Source organism: Lutjanus erythropterus, chromosome 2 (assembly GCF_056507025.1).
Source record: "Lutjanus erythropterus isolate fLutEry1 chromosome 2, fLutEry1.hap2, whole genome shotgun sequence".
NCBI lineage: Eukaryota > Metazoa > Chordata > Actinopteri > Lutjaniformes > Lutjanidae > Lutjanus > Lutjanus erythropterus.
This window is the reverse complement of record NC_139318.1, coordinates 6482410-6490612: the sequence shown is the minus strand read 5'-3', so window position 1 is coordinate 6490612 and position 8203 is coordinate 6482410.

Below are 8203 nucleotides of genomic sequence, written 5' to 3'. Positions count from 1 at the left end.
AATATTAAGTAAATTAACTGATGTGAAAGTAAATGTTAAAATTGTAATATTTTCAATTAAAACTGTTTAATTTTTCCAGGGATTAAATCAGGTTCACAGCACACTGTGACCAATTTTTGGATTTTTTTTTTCAGTTTCTAAAACTCAAAGACTCAAGTTTATCTAAAGAAGAAATGTAAATTATCCCATCTAAAGATTATGGGTTAGCATAATTTTGCCTTGAAAGTTTAAGTCTCAACTCTTTTTTACAGTGCACACACACACACACACACACACACACACACACACACACACACACACACACACACACACACTAACGGTGTGCCTGAGTATAATTTCATTTTTCAGGCACTGAGCTCACTGTGACCAATTTTTGAACTTTTTTTTCTAAAACTCAAAGATTCAAGTTTATCTAAAGAAGAAAAGTAAATTATCTGAACTAAAGATTATAGGTCAGAATTTAAGTTTATTTCAAAACTTAAGAGTTTGAGTTGAGCTCAAAACTCTAATTTTTTTGCAGTGCTTTGACTTGAAATTTGATGTCATCTCAACCACTTTTTTTTACAGTGCACACACACACACACACACACACACAAACACACACACATACTATAAAGGTCCCATACTGCAGTGTGTGCCGGAGTATAATTGCCACCAGGTGTGTAAACTTTTGTCATTCACTTGGGTTAGACCTTGTTAAGATGTAAGATGCCCAAGAGACTAATATGCTGTGGAGCAGAGGTACACTGTCTTTTTTCAACTGGAGAATTTTTACAGCAGGGGTAAAACTCAGGCCTATGCAGGGCTTTCTTTTTTTTTGCACAGTTTGCACCTTGATTTGCCCCTGATGTAGCCTGCATGAGTTTGTTTGTATTTAAAGTTGCTCATCTATAGCTATGCATACTGTCATTAATAAATTCCTGCTGGGGCAATTGTGGCATTTTTGTTTTCTTCATAACTCACAGACTACATTTAATTATGGATGTAACAATACCAAAAACTCAAGGTACCATAATATGACAATTTTAAAAATCCTCAATATGATATGTATCACAATATAAAAAAAAAAACTAGAAAATTTTGCACAAAATTTTGAGTGCGCCTGTGAGTGTGTGTGTGTCTGTATGTGCACACGCTATTGCGCATGTGGGTGAGAGTGTATGTCAGTAAAGAACAGCTTTTCTGTGTGTGTATATATGCGAAGGTGTGTAAGCATGAAAGAAGAACAATATGGCTGACATTAAAAATGTCAGTAGGCAGCCATGGATATTAGACTTAGAGCTGGACATTCAATTAAGCCAATCACAATCAGCCTTGTCAATTTCTGCCCAGTAACTGTGAGTGGACATGTATCCACTGCGTAGACAAGATGGACATTTCATGAATGAATGAATTTAATATTAACCAGCTCAAACTTTGAATTTATTAAAAGGTTAAAAAAGACTGCAGTCTAAAATGTCTAAGTTGGACACAGAAAGACACAGACAGACAGACAGACAGTGTTTTTAAACTGTTAATGACTTCACACTTTGATCTGCTTCAGGTGTAATTCTCTCTGTATGAGGTTTCTATCAGAAAACAGCTTTAGGTCAATCCACCAATCAGAAGACAGGACTGGCCTCAGGTTGGTGAAACTGGCCAATCACCTGTATGTTACAGAACAGAGAAATCTGAATACTGAAAGGACTGAAAGAGAGAAAGAATTTAACCTGAAGCAGATCACGGTTTGAATTTATGAACAGTTGAAATAGACCACAAACAAAAATGTCAAAATTGGACACAGAAAGATAAAGACAGACAGAAACAGACAGATAGGCAGATAGAGAGAGAGAGAGAGAGAGAGAGAGAGAGAGAGAGAGAGAGAGAGACAGACAGACAGAGTCATTTTAAACAGTTAATCATTTTAAACCTCGAGCTGCTTCAGGTGTAATTGTCTCTGTATGAGGTTTTAACTGCAAAGAACTCAGGCTGCTGAAATTGATCAATCACCTGTGTGCAACAACACAGTGAATCTGAAATACTCCATAAAGAGGCAAAAGTTGAGACAACTTACCTCTAAAACTACAGCTGTTTAATGAAACTACGTAATTGTTACAGCTAAAAACCGCTTATGGTGAGTGAGAGGACAGGTTGCCGAACGTGTTATTGTTTTTTTTTTTTTTTTTTATCTGTAATGTGCAGAAGAATCTGTCATACTTGAAAAGTTGTGCAGATGTGTAGTTTTTCCAGAGGTTTTTGTGTGTTTGTAGCGTGTTGGAAGTTTGGATGTTGTTTCTGTTCAGACAAACTGACTCATGCAATCAACATGTTGATATCAACAATCCAAATGTAGAGCAGTGGGAAACACTTTTATTCTACAGGTTGGGTTCAGTTCATTCACTTTGGTTGAAATGATTTCAAAGTCTTTATTTAGAAGAGATTAAAAAGAAACACCTAAAAACTGCAACTTTGCGACTTTGAGGACCCAGGTTTAATCCTTGGTTTGATTTTGAGACCTGTTTCCAAAGGACAGAGTAAAACACTCTAAGAAAGAGCTCGCCAGTGTCTCTGGTTAATTGGCTTAAGAAGTAAAATCACCACTCAGTGGTTTTGAGGCTCCAGGTTTCATCAATACAACAGAAAGACTGAAAGGCTCTCAGAAAGACACTTGAGGTATCTGTGATTCATTGCCTTAGGTAGATAGATCACTTCTTCAAGCCAGGTGAACTCGTGCAGCCACTCATCGCGAAAACAGAATTTCCTGGCTTTTTTTGCCATGACCGTTTCCTCGCAGTCTAAGTCGGACTCATTATCAGCATTTGTCTCCTCTGGAACACAAGGTTTACTGGTGAGAAAGTAAGAACCGATAGTCCTCTTCACCATTGTTCATTGTTTACAAGAGTTACGTGAAACCTGTGGATTCGCACGATAACCCCAAGACCCGCCTCTTTTCACACATAAGCCAATTAAAGTGGTCATTTGCCCCCCCCGCTCTCACACACATTGGCCCGCCTTCTTCTTCTTTGGTGTTTGTCTCCTTTCTTCTTCTTTTGGAGTTAATGTCGGTTGGCAAAGCAGCTCAATTGCGCATTACTACTAAAATTAAAGCATGCAACAAATGAACAAACATTATCAGGTTTATCAAGTTTGTTTTTCCAATATTCACTAACCAAATGACTCTGGGGATGTGCTGCCCCCTTCAACAGATGGACATATTTAACATCCTGATCCTTTAAAGTTGTAATATGTAATATGTGAAAAGTTTAGAGAATTTCCACCAAAGCCAAATGTTCTGTTAACTAAAAGTGTTGCTTAAAGGGATAGTTCACCCCCTATATCAAAAGTACATTTCTTCCACTGGCATGTAGTGCTTTTTATCCATCTAGATTGTTTTAGTGTAAGAGAGTTTTGGGGATACTGGTTGTAGCAATTTCTGCATTTTCTTCAATATAATGGGAATAAATGACACTTAGCTTTCAGTGCTCAAAGCACCAAAAATACATTTAAAAATTCCAAAACCAAAATAATAATCCACAGACCTTGTTGTGAGCAGTTTCATGTAAGAACTACTCTTTTCTAGTAGTAACTGGCTCCTGATTTTTGGACAGACACACTGGTTTTTAATTTTTCTAATCTACTTTTTGGTGCTTTAAGGACCACAATCCAAGTGTCATTTAGTCTCATTATGTTGGAGAGAAGGCAGACATCTCTACAGCTGATATCTCTCACCAAAAATATTTAGATGGATAAACAGCACTACAGACCAGAGGAAAGAAAAGTAGTTTTGACTGTGGATGAACTGTCCCTTTAAGAGTTGCTTTTCACTTGGGTTTTGAATTTTACAGGCAGATGTCCCCCCAGTGGTCCACTGTCAGAGAAGACGTTGATGCAGCGGCTTCTTACATCTTCTTAGTGACAGGGGGACTCTGTCCTCTGTTGTCGTCTCCCACCTGGCTGGAATGCAGCACTTGGGCGACAAGGAGGCAAAAATTAGTAAAAGATTCAGCATAACCCCCTGCTTGTATCTCTGTGGAGACACAGGAGGGGACACTGTCCCCACCCAGCCCTGCACCGGTTTCCGAATGGCCGAAGCAGGGGTTCGAACCACGCAGTGCACTGCCTGCTGACTCCATAGTCACAATGAACCTCCACAACGCCACCAGAATCCCTTTGTACTGAGAGTTTTTCTCCAGGTCCTTTTAACTCTTCACTTTGGGTTTTGGACTTTAAAATTCAGTGAGGGTGATAAGGATCAAACACACAACCTCCAACTCCCAAACCATTTTCTTACAACCTGAGCTATTGTATCAGGTGAAGAACACCTCGTTCTCAGAGGTTTTCACTTTTTTCTTTGGACTTTGGCTTTCAAAAGTCTTTGAATCTTGTAAGGATCGAACCCACAATCTTCATCTCCCAAACTGTCCTCTTAAAACATGAACTATCTGATTGGACAGAGCAACTCTGGTTCTCATGAGTCTTCACTCTTTTCTATGGACTGCATCCTTCCAAAGTCATTGTGGGCAATAAGAATCAAACCCATGATCTTAAATTCTTAAACCATCCTTTTACTACCTGAGCTGTTGGAAAAGATGCTCATATCTTGGTTGGTGTCTAATAGGAGTTTGGACGACCACATTGCTTTGACCTGAAAATGTAACAATTGTGTTTTCTTTTCCAACAGAGACACGCTTGCCTTTCAGACTGAGCTTACACCTTGAGTTTCAGTTGTAGTTGCATTTCTTGGCCAAAATACTCAAAAGAAAACTTCAGAAAAAAGAAAAAGAAAATCTCAGCACAGGTGAGCTTGGATTTGATCCTCCAACCTCATGTATCTGATATTAGCTGCTTATCTTGTTGAGCTCTTCCTGCTGTTTTTTTCCAGTATTGCCAACAGTGGTGTTCATACCTGTGGTCATGAGTTTTAGTGTTGGTTTCTCTACAGACAAAGCTGTATTGAATCATTTGACAATGAACAACTGCACTGATAGGAGATGATATTGATGCTCTGCAGGATGATGCTGAAGCTTTCAGGTCCTCCACCCCTCAGCAGGAAGTGTTTTAGCATGAGGCAGAATGGGGAATTGTACCATCAACCTTAAGACAACAGACAATGGAGACTAACCCCTAGACTAATGCATCACACCACACACCCCCCTCAACCAGAATTTACTTAACTGTGGTAGACTTGGTTCAACTGGTGGGGACTTGACAGACTCCCGCTCACATGGAATTGACATGACTGTGGTAGACTTGGTAGACTGAGTAGACTTGATGTGGCTGATGTTCATAAATGAGCAGGTGCTCCTACCCAGTAGTGTCTTTATATGCACAAAGTAGAACTGGACAGGTAGAGATAACAGATAAAGGTATAAATGACAGACTTGGAGAATATCAAAGGAAGCTGGCAGACCCCAAAAGTCCAGGTCCTGAAAGGTGAATCCAGTTTCTCCAGAATAAATAAAGGTTTCAATCATTCATTTAATCATCTTTTTGTCTTGCTGATTTTTATTTCACATATAACCATCAGCTTCTTCCAATAATATATTATATATATTGAAACACAGTGTTACACTTGCCCCTGATCATGCAGCCGTTGCATATGCTAATAACACCTACTGTATGTTAGCACAGGTTGTTCATGTTTTAACCAATAACTCAGAGATTAAGATTTGAATTAGATTTGAGATTTGCAATTATCTAAATGTTAGACAGCAGGAGAAAAAGCTGTACATCCAAAAGTAACTTTTGTACCTTAAAGTCATTTTTTTGCTGAGGTGAAAACATTCTGCTTCTTTTCCACAGGCAGAGAAAGAATCTGAGCATGTGCAGAGTAAGTGTCATCATTCTAGCTTATTTCTTTTTGGAGGAATGTGGAGGAGTGTGTTGCATTTGCCCCTATACCCTTGTCCCTGGTCTCCCCTATCGTACTGTGCTTTATACAGTGTAAATCTATCATATTTAGTTTTTAATCATACGTATCTATATTATATCAGTTGATTTCCTCTCCATATGATTTTATTGAAAGAATTGGTATCCTTTAAATCCATATCTAAGCAAGTGTGTAAGCTTGTCATTGCAGATAATCAGTCTAAAGCATATTCTGCATGCTTAAGGTTTTTTTTTTTCATCTAACCATTGTGTGGGCTCAGTAGACCTTGACATATAGTCAGCCTACCTAAACTGTAAATGGCTTGATCTTGTGCTTTCTTGTCGATAGTTTTTTCAGTCCATTGTTATAACACTCATTTAGCTTTATACTTTTATGACGTTCATGCAAATGCATCTTCTGAAAGTGGACTACAAAGAAAACAAATCCGACTATACTAGTCCTTTTCTTTCATGGTATAGAATTCCGATAGTCCCAACAGCACGTGAGGGCAGCGACACACCTCACTTCCTTCACTACAGCGGTCGTCATGGCGACGCGGTGCACTCAGAAATCATATCACCAGGGTGAAGTTTGTCTGACACTAACAGACTGACCTTCTTCGGCACTTTACTAAGGCACCTAACGTTATATTTTCATTAAATTAAACGAGTTAGCAGTTTTGGAACTTAAAAGTCTAGGTATAACAAGAAATGCAGAGGCATATTTGACCAACTGACACAATTAACATACTTTATGAACCCTTCAAGAAAACGTCGGACCAACAGACAGGAGCAGAGGTGAGCGCACAAGAAAAAAAAACTTAGCTTATTATTAATACTTAATACAAACAGAAACAAATTCAACACAAAGTCTATCAATTTATTTATTGACAATGGGGTAATGATGCCATTTTTGAGATACCTTTTTTCCACAGCAGCCATATTGCTATGAAATATTAGTGCAAACACAGGTGTTACTAATGACACTAATTAAGGTTCTCCATGTAGTGTAACAGAGTCTTTCCAGTAAGGAAACGTACGCTGTCTCTGTTTGACCTGAATAAAACGGAAGCTTAATTACTGGTCATTGGTAACACCTGTGTTTACCCCATTTCATGCCAAATGACTGCTGTGAAGAAGGTCTATCTCTATTGATAAATTCATGCAGTGGGGCTACTTATAAAGTAAAATGTATTTTTTTAACACCTTAAAAATCCAAGCATTTAAAACCTTTAATATACTGTACCATAATACATTCATTTATTTATTAATAAATAATAAATGTAGGGGAAACCCATTTCCAAAGGGGCAGTTCACCTGAGAATCAAAAATGCACGTTTTTGTCCTGGCCTGTAGTGTTGTTTACACATCTAGATGATTTTGGTGTTTTGGAGATATCAGCCATAGAGATGTCTCCAGTATAATGAGTCAAAACTTGGCTTGTGGTGCTCAAAACACACACAAATAAAATACATTTGAAAAGTTCTAAACCTGTGTCTCTTTCCAGAAATCATGACCTAAAGATAATTCACAAATCTTTTTGTGAGCAGTTTCATGGAGGAGCTACTTTGTTTTTCTGCAGCAGAATCTACTGTAACAACTTCAGAATCTCAAGGAAATATTTTCTTTCTATTAGAGAGAAAGTAGTTCCTATATGATACTGCTCACAACAAGGTCTGTGGGTTACCAGGTCTTGGTTTTTGGAAAGAGACACTGGTTTTCAGATGTATGTTTGGAGTTTTGAGTACCACAAGCTGAGCACCAGTTAGTCCCATTACATTAGAGACAAAGTAGACATCTCTACAACCAATATCTCCAAAACTCTTCAACTCACACAAAAAAATATAGATGGATAAAACACTACAGGCCAGGGGAAAAACACACATTTTGGTTTTGGGAAGAACTATCCCTTTAATAAGAATCACTTAAAATGCTGTTCTTTCCCCAATGAAAATATTCCAGACTCTCAATGTAACTCAATCCCAACAAACACATCAAAGCAATAATTTTTCACATAGTAGTCAGTATATCTCAATTTAATGTGGAATGTGGAAATTAATGTGGAAAGTTGTTAATTTTGTTAATTTGTTAACCAGTTGCCTTGGAAATTAAGGTTTAATTTTTTAGTTTAGTTTTCACTTTTTCAGATGAATTGACAGATTTATTTATCTCTGCCTACCATTCCAAACAGGGTAAACTAGAAATTAATTAAGAGTATTTTAACAGATTGTTATTTCAGAGAGGCCATAGAACGCATATGAACTATTAATACTTTTTGGAGGGTGGCGATTTAATAACTCACTATTAGCTTTTACTTTTTCAGACTAGATTGAAATGTTAGCACAAAATTCTCCTG